Source organism: Arachis ipaensis, chromosome B02 (assembly GCF_000816755.2).
Source record: "Arachis ipaensis cultivar K30076 chromosome B02, Araip1.1, whole genome shotgun sequence".
Lineage (NCBI taxonomy): Eukaryota > Viridiplantae > Streptophyta > Magnoliopsida > Fabales > Fabaceae > Arachis > Arachis ipaensis.
This window is the reverse complement of record NC_029786.2, coordinates 102841588-102856676: the sequence shown is the minus strand read 5'-3', so window position 1 is coordinate 102856676 and position 15089 is coordinate 102841588. Positions and strand designations below refer to the sequence as shown.

Genomic DNA, 15089 nt, shown 5'->3' with positions numbered 1-15089 from the left:
ACTAATAAAAATTGAAAAGATGAATCTAATATGGAAAATGTGATAGACAAACGAATATAAACAAAATGGAGTTTACTTACAGATATTGAAAATCAAATTGATGGAATACTTGCTCAATTATATTCTCAATTATGTTCAGATTTTTTGGATGTGATGTACATGGTGTTATATAAATATTAAGTTTATATTGTGAAGAAGTAAATATTTATAACGAGTTTAAGTTCCTTTTATTATTGTTAGATATTATATTAATTAATTACTATATTTAGTTATTTTAGACAATCAGGATAAATTTAAAAAACATCACAAATAATTCAAATTTTAGAATTAACTTTTATTTATTTTTCATTGAATAGAGCTATTACAAGTGAGTCACTTAAAGTTGACGGATGATAATTCTTATTAGTTTTTATAATTTTATTATTTAGTTATAATTAAACTCCACATTTTACTATATTTTTCTTTTTGTTGGGATATAATTTTTTGCTAATTTTTTTTAATTATTGGAGTAATACTAATACATTTATTGATTTGTTTTGTGGTTATAATTTTAAGAATTGTATTCACATGCTGTGATATCTTGCGGATTTACATGGATTAGTAATCATTAACCCCTTTATATTATTGGAAAGTTTTCAAATGATCCAGTCACCTTTACTGGAACTCTGAAGTGCCATGGTGCAGTGCCGTTAAGATATATAGTTAAAAATGTAGAGGGTGTAGATTTATTGGAATTATTTTGTGGTAGAAACACAGAAGAACGGTGTAAGGTCTTCCCTAAACCTGTTCACACGGTGAACTGAAAAGTAACAGAGTATATTACATGGTGGGCAGTTGAATGCATTTTTTTGTCTTTTTGTGAAGCCATTGTTTGGAACCAAGCCGCGGGAGTGTTATGGGAGCCGATGCAAAGATTGGGTCAATGAGTAACACTGTATAACAGCAAGAATGTGAGATAGACCATTAAATGTATGTGGCAACAATAATATAATGTGACTATTTTAACAAATAAAATTTATATTCCAGCCAAAAAACAAATAAAAGTTATATTAGCATATTTTTTTATTACAACAAATAAAATATAAAATAAATAAATTTTATATTAATTTGCGATATATGATAGATTATTTCATGTATTTGAATTTGGTAGAAATTATACACTCTAAGTTTAACTTATTCAAAAGAATTGTTCATAAGATTAAACGCTAAACTAAGATGAATCGAATTTGAAAACCTTTGTTTACGTCAACAAAGACTTGCAAAAACATATCTGCCATAGGAAGTTAATATGTTTCTTGTTGCTCATAAGTGAGTATTTAAGTCGAAATAAATGTAGTGTTAATTGCATAATATTATTGTGAAATTCAATTTATTTGAATTTGTAAAAGTTTATAATTTGATCAGAAACAATATTATGATAGTTCTTGTTCATACCCTAACCCAAAACATAAGTCAAATCCAATAAAGTTAAAAGAGCCAATCAAAAAGAGTGGCCTTATCCACTTATCCGACCTTTTCTAAAAGGTCGGAATAGACTAAAGCAGGCAGCTCATACTTATCTAAGTGAGTAACTGCCTTCGTAAATCTCTCCCCCCCTCCCCCCACTTCTAGAGGGGAGACCTCAACAATCCCTAGAAAAAAGGGACGTTTATCCACTAATAGTGGATCCACTTCAACGGTGGTTATTGACACATCACTTATAAATACATTGACATCCCTCAGGTATCTCTAAGTTCCAATACTCTAAAAACATGTTTACCTCATTGCTAACTTAGGCATCGGAGTGTCTTTGCAGGTACCACCTCCATTCTTTCACATACATAACTCGGACGGAGGCTCCCAGACGTAAAACAAGTCAGAGGCCACCATCCTTTAGCGCTTGGGCCTTACAAACAAGCCCAACCACCATCCAGCTCCAGGTAAGCCCCAGAACATTTCTCCCTCTAATGATGAACATACAGATTTTTATATATTCTTAATTCAAAATTACTGCACCCTGGCTCTATGAAGGCGCAGTCCAGCTTCGATCCTCCCCACCTTAGTTATCTATCCAAGTGGCTACTATTTTTGAGTATTTTCATCCACCGTTTCAAGGGTTCCTTTGTAATTCTCATGCTTGCTATAAGACAAATTATAAACTTGCTACTTAGCCGTACATGGATCATCAGAGATCCAGAAAAGTGGACTGGATCATTGGAAAAGTTTCCTATATTATTAATGTTACTGTCATTGCTGATTTCATAATGCAAAAGAATGTTCATTTATGCCTGATTCTATATGCTATGTTGGGACTTGGGCGTGTTCAGGTTTTCGCATGTGTTGGGCTCACCAAAACAAAAAATCGGTCAGATATAAATATATAATTATTATAGATCAGGTCCAAGAAACAAAAAAAATATTATATATAATGTTGACAAGAATGAAAATTTTAATGCAGAGTGTATTACTCTATTATAATAGTGCATGATATTTAGTCACCAAAAAAAAATAGTGCATGATATTTAGGATGTTGTTAGCATTAATATTAAATAACATTATGTCTATTATATACAGGTCTATTATAGTTTGTTAATTAGATGATCTTATTCTGTTTATTAAGTAAATCAGTTATAGTTCTGTTATAAGAATTTTTTTATGTTTGATTGTGATTAATTATGTTCTTTCCACGTTCTTTTGACATCTTGATTTTCAATTGACAAGCCCAAAATCCATTCATCAATGCTTTAAATCAACTTCCACAAAAAAATGACACAATAAGTAAACTTTGAAGTGTAAAAATCTCTTTCTTTTCTTTTTCTTTATCAATTTTCAAACCCCACCAAACACTAAGCCTATAAGCAAAAGCAGTGGAAGAAGAAAAAACTGCTTACCAAGTAGACTCAAAAAACTGGTTGAATATTGGCTGCACATATCTCATGTCCACCACCAAATATCTGCATCACTTGGATACCTGAGAAAGAGACCAGAAAATGACATCAAAGTCCTTGCCATAACCGTATAGACACACAAAGTCTTCCCTAATGTACCAGAAAATTACAATAGAAAATTTTAATCCACAATATTAATTGGTATTAGTACACTTAATCAGCAAATGGGAGCTACAAGAAAAAATTGCAATTACTTCACCAAAATAACATTTTAAAATGAAGTCTACCTCCCAAAAGTTCAGATATTCAAACCTTCAAAAGTTTTGTTTTTTTTTTAGGGAAAAGAAAAAGAGAAAGGGAAAAAAGGCATATAGTAGTGAGGTTATTTACCTGCAGAACAACAATGGTCAATGATAATGCAACGGGAAATTTGTGAACGTCTTTTGTGAATTGGGGACATACAGAGAGACACCATTCATCCATACAGAAGAAAAGAGAAAAGAGATGGTGTGAAGAAGAAAAAGAAAGTAAAGGAGGTGTGATGGTTTGAGTGATAATTGAAAACAGAACAAACTCATCAATGAAGAAGAAGAAGAGAGCAAATGGAGTTTGTTGGTGAGATTTGAGATTTTAAAGGGAATTGATTGATATAAGGATAGATGAATTTATTGATACAAAGATATAGAATTTAAAATAATATTTTTAAAATAAGTAATAATGTTATGTCAGGTTGGTGATTATTACTCTGTTTAAGTTTTTTTGTGTAAATAAAAGAATCTTGACAGCTTGCATATAACTTATGTGACAATGTGAATCCGAAAACCAAGGATTTAAAACATCACACGGACATGGACTTGTTTCATTCATAGGGGTTGAATAAGGGTGATTTAAGGTGAGTTTTAGCCCGGGCCTCGATCAATGAAGGGAAGCATTAGCCTCGTCCTTTTGGGCTTGTTGTCACGTGGAGATAGTAAAGCATGGCTCGCTTTAATCACCCCTGTAAAATAACTAAAAAATTAAATCATAACTTGTGAAAAACACATTACAGCTAAAGATTATATAATGAAGGTGAAAAATGACCACAATTATACCCTGCACTCAAAGAAAGATACAAAATCTTATTCTCATAGGATAAACCATAAGATTTTCATTGCTAAACTAACTATTATAAACACTAATAAGATCTAATAACTCCTTAATGTATAAAGTACCAAATCATCCATTAATTATGTTTATATATTGATCTAAAAATAAACTATTTGATTATATCTTAAATTTATTTTCGTTCATTTATATACCAAATACAATAAATAAATACTAAGTATAAATGATTTTTGCAACGGAAAATTTGATTTGTAGTGAACTAAAAAAAATCACAACACCAAAAAGAAATATACAGAACATTTGTTGGATAAACTTGATTTTATCTATCCCAAAGAGAGACAAACTTTCTTCAGCAGAAAAAGAACCATTTTTGGTTTCAAGTTGTACATCAACAGTAACAAATTGAATCTAGGTAAAAATTAAAAATNNNGAGAAAGAAAAAAAAATGTTGCAACCGCATCTTTTGGAACACAGCATAAGATCATTGATAAAAATAGAGTCTTCATAGCTTCTTTCACAAAAACGCCATATTTGGGGCTGCACATGAATCGGATAATATCCGCATATCCGCGGTGATTATCCGCATCCGATCCGAATTTTGCGGATATTATCCGATCCGCATTATGATAGGATCAGATTGCAGATTTAGCAGTGATATTCGCAGATCTGATCCGCAAATCCGCATATCCGTATGTCTCATATAAATAGCATAGTTTAAGAAAGTAAACCCTAATGTAATATGAATTTGAATGTGTTGTTTTATGAATTTTATGATATCTTGTTTTTAATTTTTTATATTGTACGTCAACTTAGAATAATTAAACTTAAATTTTATGTTTTTTTTTTGTTATTCAAGAGATATTGATAATATTTTGGGAGTAAATACGCTTAAACAGATGAAAAATGAATTTTATGGATATTTTTTTTTAAAATAGCCAAATAGAATCTTAAAATAGTTCTTGATATACCCGATATATGATCCGGATCGGATCGGTCATGAAAAAATGCGGATATCGTATCCGATCGGACGAATGCAGTGCGGATTGGATAGAATTTTAGCCTATATCCGATCCGTATGCCGCCCTAGCCATCTTTCTCCCAACATCCTCAACCAACACATAAGAAAAAAAATTTTCTTTGATCTTTAAAAGAAGAACAACAATAACAATATGCACCAACAAATTAAAAAATAAGAATAAGTAAGAGTGAAAAGTGGAAACCTTCAAATGCAACGAGCATGCATTTTGTCAGCAGAAAAATTTCCAGCGAGTGATGCAAAAAGGTCCTAACTACCACGGCGGGATCCTCTTCCAGCCTTTTTAGATCTTAATCTACCACCTCTCTTTGGCTCCGATCCAAGTTCCTGGTGATAAGTTTGTAGCGGTCCATCCCCCGGAAGAAGATGTACAAGGAGAGAGAGAAGAAGAGCAAGGCAAAAAAATTATGTTTTTGAACATAAAGAAGCAAACTCTGAAGCTGCACTCTCTGCTTCTTTGTGGGTGAGTGAGAAAAAATAAAGAGAAAAGGACAAATAGATCCCTGACCTTTTGTCGCGCGGACATTTTTGCTTCTGACCATTGAAAAATACTTTTAAGTCCCTGATCTTCATAAAATTTGGACGGATCAGTCCTTCCGTCCAAATGCTTCCGTCAGGGACTGATCCGTTCAAGTTTTATGAAGGTCACAGACTTAAAAGTATTTTTCAATAATCAAGGACAAAAATGTCTGCGAGACAAAAGGTCAAGGATCTATTTGTCCTTTTCTCAAAAATAAAAGACTGAAATATTTATAACATTAAAATGATATTTAAAAAAACATAAAAGATAAAATAGAATTGGGAGAATTAATTTGTTCCACCGGTGAAATAATTCGTCAAAGCTTCAAAGAAGCATTTAATAGGATGGCTGAAGTAATGGAACGTTCAGTAAACAATAAAAGTTAGTAATTAACATAATTATTACTGCCATACAATAACACAGGGTGTTCCATTATATTCTTTTTCCATAATAAATAAACCAAATATGATCATACCCAAACATAGTTAATTTTTTTTGTATCAAATATCTAAACATAAAATTACTTCTATTTTTTATAGAATTTTTGAAAAAAAATAATTTTAAAAAAATCTTTTTTAAAAGCTCATCCTACTAAACCCTAAGAATACCAAACAACTAATAAATAAAACAAACCAAATCAATAAACAACTAAAAGTATCAATTTAATAATTAAAAATTAAAAAAATTATGCAAAAAAATAGTAAAACATGAAATTTAGTTCCAATTAATTACCAAGACTACAAAAAAGTAACAACAATCACCATTCATCAACTTTAAATGTCATACATTTACAATATTCATATTCACCTTATAAAGTAATATATTCAATAAAAAATAAATAAAAGTTGATTCTAAAATTTAGAATTCTTTGTGATCATTTTTCTCGTATATTTTGGCTTCATAAAATGAATAAAATAATTAATATAATATTTAATAACAATAATAACAAAAATAATTAAACTCATTATAAATAGTTATTTCATCATAATAAAAATATATTTTTTTGTATAGCAGTATGTGTATCACAACCAAACAATCTGGAGACAATTCAATAAAAACTCCATCAACTAGTTTCTTAATATTTATCCGAAATTATATATTTAGAATTTTTATTAAGAATAATTAAAAATAATAAAAAAAATCTTATCGAATTCGATCTCTCAATATGTGCCAATACATTTCGATAAAATCAGATAAATTGTCTAAATCCTTCTCTATATTTTCCAATAGTATTTTCAATGTGTTGGGATCATATGTTAGAGTTTCCTTCAGATACAGATACAGATTCTTTTTGCCTCCTCTTTTCACTTAAAAAGGTTGTCCTCTTAGCCTAATTTTATTTATAAATTCAACTTCTATATATAATTGAATAGTATTATCTAATTTTTAAAGTTCATCTTCAACTTTAATTTCATAATTGATTCTATTTGAAGTATCACGACAAAAATAACATTAAACATAAATAAAAAATTAAAAATAAACATATAAAATATAGAAAAACTAAGTAAACCACCTCACACTCTAAAAATGTAAATTAAACAAAGTATAAATTAAACCTTTAAAAAAAATACTAATTTACTCTAAAAGTATAAATTAAACCTTTAAAAAAAATACTAATTTACCCCAATCTTTGAAGATAATTATTTTAAATATGTTATATTATAACAAGAGTAATTTTTTATTGTGCATGATGGTGAATTTTAATTTTTTACATTCCACTCTCGAAGAGTACATGTTATATGTAATAAGAGTAATTCTTTTATAAACATTTATCGTTTGTCATTATCAAATTAATATTTTTTAATATCTATAATTCTTTTTATACATCAGCTGCTATTTTATCGTTATCAGTACTAAGAGTTATTTTCAGTGAAAGAAATGCTCTCAAAGATTATAAATTATACAAAGTATCCTAAAAAAAGACATCAACAGGATTATAAAAATGAAAAAAATTGATTTTTAAAATTTTTTCTTTATAAAAAAGAAAACATTATTTTATAAAAATGATATTGATTGGGATTATGCTAACATTATAATGGAAAAATATTTTCTTAATAATAACGATGAAATTCATACTTTTAACATAAAAATTATGAAATGCTAAACCATGCTATAAATCTTAATTCTAAAACGATTAAACATATCATCTTAAAATTTTGTAAAGCACTAGATTTCATTCATAGAGATAATTACATTGATCCTGAGTTTCATAAAGACAAAAAAAATAATAAGATGAAAGAATGTCTGGTTAGTGTAAGCTTCAAGCCAATTTGGCATATTAAAGTCACATACAAAATGAAACCAGAATAAATTTCAAAAATATAGCCAAAACAGTTAAAGGATGTCTCAATAAAAATTAACATACACCACAGGTGAAATTAATTTTGAATTTCATATTTAAGGTTAAAATCAGGTTAGTATTTGAATAATATTTAAAGATTAAATTATGCAATTAGAAACCAATTTACAATTTCACTGAAATTGTACGGGACAAATGCATATTTTAACTTATAAATATTATTCAAATACTAACTTTATTCCAAACTTAAAAGATAAAATCCAAAAGTAGTTCTATCTGTGGTTTCCATTGAGGCATCTTATGCATAATTTTGGATATCTTTGACATCACTCTATTGGCTACAGGATGCAGTGGACCATACACTTTTATGAAAGCATTCAAACATGTCACTGTTTTCGAGGAAAAGACCCAGAAGCATCATGTGAACTTATCCAGAAGATCAATAAGCATCTCAATTTTGAAGTCAATTTACAATACCATATACTTAGCTAAACTACACTGCAACCTACCACTTCCTTCTTACCCTTTTGTGTTCGTCAGAATTTTTGAATTCCAGAGCATACTATAAACAACTTCCCTCACCATTTCTTACTTTCTTGTTCTTGTGAACATGGCTGCATCACTTGTTGGAGGAGCTTTCCTCTCTTCTTTTCTCAATGTTCTTTTCGACAAGCTATCCGATGATAAGTTTGTCAATTGGATCCGAGGAAAGAAGCTTGACCAGGATCTGCGTGGAATGTTGGAGAATATTTTGAACGTGGTTAAAGCTGTGCTAAATGATGCTGAGAAGAAACAGATCACTGACAATGCTTTCAAGAGGTGGCTCAAAAATCTTCAATATGCTGTCTATGATGCTGATGACTTGTTGGATGAAGTATGCACCAAAGCTGCCACTCAAAAGGATCCAAGTAACTTCCTGTCTCATATCTTCAATTCACAAGATAGGGATATGGTTGTGACTACGATTGAAGAAGTCATTGCTAGACTAGAGGATATTACGAAATACAAAGATATCCTTGGTCTGAAAAAGATTGCAGCGAAGAACATGCCCATCAACCTCACTAGTTAAAAAATCTGATATGTTTGTTGGCAGGGAGAGAGAGAGGGATACCTTAGTGAAATTGTTGTTAGATGATACTAAAGATGATGAAATATCTGTGATTCGCATCGTGGGCATGGGTGGGATAGGAAAAACTACTCAGGCAAAATTGGTTTATAATGATGCGGAAGTGAAACAAAAATTTCATGTTAAAAAAGCATGTGTTTGTGTTAGTGAGGAGGAATTTGATGTTCTTAAGATGACATAGACTGTGATAGAGAAAACTGGTAATTCTTGTCACCCAAATGATTTAGATACAGTTCAAAATCATTTGAAGGATAAGCTAGAAGGGAAGAAATTCTTGGTTGTTGTAGATGATGTATGGAGCAGTAATCGTGAGGGTTGGGAAAGCTTTCTAACTCCTTTTGAATGTGGAAGTGAGGGAAGTCATATTATTGTAACATCCCGTCTTGATTCAGTTGCTTCAATGGTGAAGACTAATGACATTCAACATCTCAATTTGAGTTTGTTGCATGAGGAAGATTGTTGGTTAGTATTTGCAAAACATACATTTTTTCCTACTGAATCTAGTGACCGTTCATCTTTAGAAATTATTGGTAGAAAAATTGTTCAAAAGTGTAAAGGGTTACCTTTGGCTGTCCAAACACTTGGGGGCTTATTAAGGACAAAAGATCATGAGAGGGAATGGATTGGTGTTTTGAATAGCGAGATTTGGGAGTTTTCTAAAGATGAGAGTAGCATTCTTCCTGCATTAAGAATTAGTTATTACTATCTCCCTTCTACTTAAAACGTTGCTTTGTTTATTGTTCTTTATACCCAAAGGACTACGAATTCAAAAGAGATAAACTGGTGTTATTGTGGATGGCAGAAGGTCTTTTGCAGGAACCAAAGAGTGACAATAGTTTAGAAGAAGTTGGTTATAAATATTTTATTGATTTAGCTTCAAGATCATTTTTTCAACATTCTAACTCTGGTGAAAATTCATTTGTGATGCACGATCTCATGCATGATTTAACAATATTCTATGGTGGAAAGTTCTTTTCTGGAATCATTGAACTCAAAAATGCAGCCAAGCATGATGCTTATCCTCGTCATCTTTCATATGATCATTCGCTCTCAAAGTTCATGGAAGCATGTGCTTGGCTGCATTTTTGAAAGTGTACTTTTTTAACAGCTTAGCAATTTCTTCAACTTCTTGTATTCCTTCCATTTTTGCATGCTTCCTTTCCATCCTCTAAGTCGTTCCTGCCTTATAAATCCTGAAATCACTTAACACACATATCAAGGCATCGAATGGTAATAAGAGATGATTAAAATTAGCAATTTAAAGGCCCCGGAAACATGTTTTCAATCATATCACAAGATTAGGAAGGAAAATGTAAAATCATGCAATTAATATGAATAAGTGTGCAAAAACTAGATAAATACCACTCAATTGAGCACAAGATAAACCATAAAATAGTGGTTTATCAATCTCCCCACACTTAAACATTAACATGTCATCATGCTAAACTCAAGAGAAGCTATAAAGGAGTGAAGATGAATGGTAGAATGTATGAAATGCAACCTATCTATATGAATGCAACTACATGCTAAGATGTTTCTACCTACTTGGTTAAAAGTAAATAAGCTCTTCAAGACAAACATAAATCAGATTTCACTAATTCAAATTATACAATAAAAGACAAGTAAACTTGTAAGAAGATAGCTCATGAAAGCAGGGAACATAGAATCAAGCAATTGAACCCTCACTGGTAGTGTATATGTACTCTAATCTCTCAAGTGTCTAGGATTAATCACTCTATTCTTCTCTAATCATGCTTTCTAAACTTTGTTCTTCATCTAACCAATCAACAAATATTTAATATACCAATGCAAACATCATGAGGTCTTTTCAAGGTTGTAATGGGACTAAGGTAAAGGTGAGGGTATATATGGTTAAGTGAGCTATAATATGAATCTTTGACTAACCTAAGCTCTTACCTAACACACACGCTCTATGTAATTCTAAAATCACACCTAACTACCCAAAATTCCCACTTTTGTATAATTCCTATACTCATGTACCAAATTTTCTTAAATTTTATCACATGTGCATTGATCTTTTATTAAACTTAGTACTGGGGTAATTTTGTCCCCTTATTTATTTATTTACATTATATTTTTTTCTTTTTTCTTTTTCTTTTTCTTTTCCTTTTTCTTTTTTTTTTAATTGAAAATATAAAAGTAAACATAACATATCAATGCACATGAGTTTTTTTTCTGGTCTCATATGAGTATGCACCCAAATTTCCAATATTTTGTCAAAATAAAAACATAGCACATTCCCTTATTAACCCATGTTCCCAAAGTTTTCCCACAATTAGTTGATACACAACATATATCTTAAGCTAACCAAAGATTCAATTGGGGTATTTAATTGTTTTTCCGCTTAAGGCTAGTGATGTGGTAAAATATAGAACAAATGGGGATTGATAGGCTCAAAGTGACTAACAATGATGATTTAAAAGGGTTGGCTTATTTTTGGAATAAGTGAGCAAAAACAAGTAATGGCTTCAATCATATGCATGCATAAAACACATTAAATATTGGATATATAGATTGGAACAAAATAAAGATCACAATTATAGAGAAGTAAATACACAAGAATAAAATTTTATGGTTAAATAATGTAACCATGTAGTTAAGCTCAAATATCACAGGTTGTATGTTCTTTTAGCTATAATTCATGTTCCCATTACAACTTCAAACAAATTTAACACAAAATTTTAAATTTAAATTAGTGAAATGCTATAAAAATTTCTTGAAAAAGAGACTCATTACTTTAACTAAGTAGTGGTAAACTATGTACAAAATCAAGCAACATGTAACAACTAATTTAACAAAGAAAATTAAACATTGGTGTTGAGAAGGAAATAACTAACCCATGGAGATCGGTATCGACCTCCCCACACTTAAAGATTGCACCGTCCTCGGTGCATGCTAAGATGTGCAAGTGGACGAGTTACTGCAACTGATGCTTTTTTCCAAAGATTGTGCAGATAGATTTATCTGTTGCCCCATGTAAAGGTTTTTCGTTTTTCTTCCTCGGTAGCCATCCTGAAAGAAGAGGAAAAAGAAGAAAAGTAACCCAGGAATAAAGAGAAGAAAATAAATAAAATATGGATGGGTTAATACCAAATAATGGGGGGTCTCAACTACATGGTAGCTACAACATGCAAGTGAGAAAACAATAGAAGCACATGGTATACCAGTGGTGCAAAATTTACAACAATTGGGAAGAGAGTGGGTAAAGAAAGACAATATAAATTCATGTCAATGCAAAAGGAACATAGGTATCATAGAAGATTGGCATTGACAGATAAATAATGTCACCCAACAGTGTAAAACAAGTCACTAAAACACTAAAATAATACCAAAAAAGATACAACAGTTGAATAAGAACATTTGAACACCAATAATAAAATTATAAATTTAAAAAAAGAAAATAAAACAAGCACAGGATGAAAATGCAATGAATGAAAGTATGCAAATGTAATAAAATAAATAGAATGAAAAAGAATGAAAATGAGAAGTTAAATAAACGAAGAAAAAGAAAATAAGAAAGGAGGAAGAAAGAATAAGAAAGGAGAGAAGAACAAGAAAGGGAAATGAAAGACGGGGCGTGACGCGTACGCGTGAAACCTGGGTTGGCCGTTCATGGTATTATTTCATGTGTTTGTAAATTATCACATCCTTCCATGAACTTTGAGGGCGAATGATCATATGAAAGATGACGAGGATAAGCATCACTTGGCTGCATTTTTTTTGAGTTCAATGATTCCAGAAAAGAACTTTCCATCACAGAATATCGCTAGATCATGCATGAGATCATGCATCACAAATAAATTTTTACCAGAGTTAGAATGTTGAAAAAAATGATCTTGAAGCTAAATCAATAAAATATTTATAACCAACTTCTTCTATACTGATGTCACTCTTTGGTTGCTGCAAAAGACCTTCTGCCTTCCACAATAACACCAGTTTATCTCTTTTGAATTCGTAGTCCTTTGGGTATAAAGAACAATAAACAAAGCAACGTTTTAAGTACGAAGGGAGATAGTAATAACTGATTCTTAATGCAAGAAGAATGCTACTCTCATCTTCAAAAAACTCCCAAATCTCGCTATTCAAAACATCAATCCATTCCCTCTCATGATCTTTTGTTCTTAATAAGCCCCCAAGTGTTTGGACAGCCAAAAGTAACCCTTTACACTTTTGAACAATTTTTCTACCAATAATTTCTAAAGATAAACGGTCTCTAGATTTAGTAGGAAAAAATGTATGTTTTGCAAACACTAACCAACAATCTTCCTCATGCAACAAACTCAAATTGAGAGGTTGAATGTCATTAGTCTTCACCATTGAAGCAACTGAATCAAGACGGGATGTTACAATAATATGACCTCCCTCACTTCCACATTCAAAAGGAGTTAGAAAGCTTTCCCAACCCTCACGATTACTGCTCCACACATCATCTACAACAACCAAGAATTTCTTCCCTTCTAGCTTATCCTTCAAATGATTTTGAACTGTATCTAAATCATTTAGGTGACAAGAATTACCAGTTTTCTCTATCACAGTCTTTGTCATCTTAAGAACATCAAATTCCTCCTCACCAACACAAACACATGCTTTTAACATGAAATTTTTGTTTCACTTCCGCATCATTATAAACCAATTTTGCCTGAGTAGCTTTTTCTATCCCATCCATGCCAACGATGCGAATCACAGATATTTCACCATCTTTAGTATCATCTAACAACAATTTCACTAAGGTATGCCTCTCTCTCCCTGCCAACAAACATATCAGATTTTTTAACTAGTGAGGTTGATGGAATCCACCCTAGCATGTTCTTCGCTGCAATCTTTTCCAAACCAAGAATATCTTTATATTTCGCAATATCCTCTAGGCTAGCAATGACTTCTTCAATCGTAGTCACAACCATATCCCTATCTTGTGAATTGAAGATATGAGACAGGAAGTTACTTGGATCCTTTTGAGTGGCAGCTTTGGCGCATACTTCATCCAACAAGTCATCAGCATCTTGAAGATTTTTGAGCCACCTCTTGAGAGCATTGTGAGTGATCTGTTTCTTCTCAGCATCATTCAGCACAGCTTCAACCACGTTCAAAATATTCTCCAACATTCCACGCAGATCCTGGTCAAGCTTCTTTCCTCGGATCCAGTTGACAAACTTATCATCGGACAGCCTGTCGAAAAGAACATTGAGAAAAGAAGAGAGAAAAGCTCCTTCAACAAGTGATGCAGCCATGTTCACAAGAACAAGAAAGTATGAAAGGGTCAGGGAAGTTGTTTATAGTATGCTCTAGAATTCAAAAATTCTGACAAACACAAAAAGGTAAGAAGGAAGTGGTAGGTTGCAGTCTAGTTTAGCCAAGTATATGGTATTGTAAATTGACTTCAAAATTGAGATGCTTATTGGTCTTCTGGACAAGTTCACATGATGCTTCTGGGTCTTTTCCTCAAAAATAGTGACATGTTTGAATGCTTTCATAAAAGTGTATGGTCCACTGCATCCTGTAGCCAATAGAGTGATGTCAGAGATATCCAAATAACGCAAATGAATCAAATCACCTATTGAATTGAGCACTGAATCATGCTTAAGAGGAAAAAAAATTAAATGACAAAACCCTTACATGCTTCAACTGTGCAAGTAAGCAACAAGGATTACAAGAACCAATTTGCTTTGAGGAATCATGCCATGTATTAAAATTGATTTCCAACAATGTCCTTGCATGTTTTAAACTATCACATATTTTAGAAAAGGCACGAGTAAAAAAAGGTTAACTGTTATTATCATACGTAAATCCGCAGGATGCATTCTTCAAGATTTTAACTACAAAACAAACTAATAAATAAGTACGAGCATCAATCCAATAATTAAAACACAGTAAAACGTAGACCTTAGTTACAACTAAATAAAAAAATTATAAAACACCAACAAGAATCACCCTCCATCAACGTTCTCACATTTGTAATATCCATATTCAATAAAAAATAAACAAAAACCAATTCTAGAGTCCGAGTTCTTTGTGATCCTTCTCAAGTCTATTCTAATTATTTAAAATAAATAAATAAAATAATTAATATAATATTTAACAATAATAATAAAAAGAATTTAAACCCATTATAAATACTC

At 31.3% G+C, this 15089-nt stretch overlaps 2 protein-coding genes and 2 pseudogenes across 2 annotated transcripts in view; 1 reads left to right on the top strand and 3 right to left on the bottom strand.

Moving 5' to 3' along the window:
• The window catches only part of LOC107626085, a 13684-nt gene extending 8033 nt beyond the window's left edge, over positions 1–5651 (bottom strand). Inside the window, 3 exon segments of the mRNA XM_021116441.1 lie at positions 2871–2950; positions 3258–3864; positions 5192–5651. The gene's annotated coding sequence lies outside the window, so the exon portion shown is untranslated.
• Positions 1–10175, top strand: part of LOC107626084 — a 57638-nt pseudogene extending 47463 nt beyond the window's left edge.
• The window catches only part of LOC107626083, a 5003-nt pseudogene continuing 2439 nt past the window's right edge, over positions 12526–15089 (bottom strand).
• Positions 14932–15089, bottom strand: part of LOC107626082 — a 30934-nt gene continuing 30776 nt past the window's right edge. The window contains exon 7 of the mRNA XM_016328862.2: positions 14932–15003. The gene's annotated coding sequence lies outside the window, so the exon portion shown is untranslated. The remainder of the gene's footprint in view (positions 15004–15089) is intronic.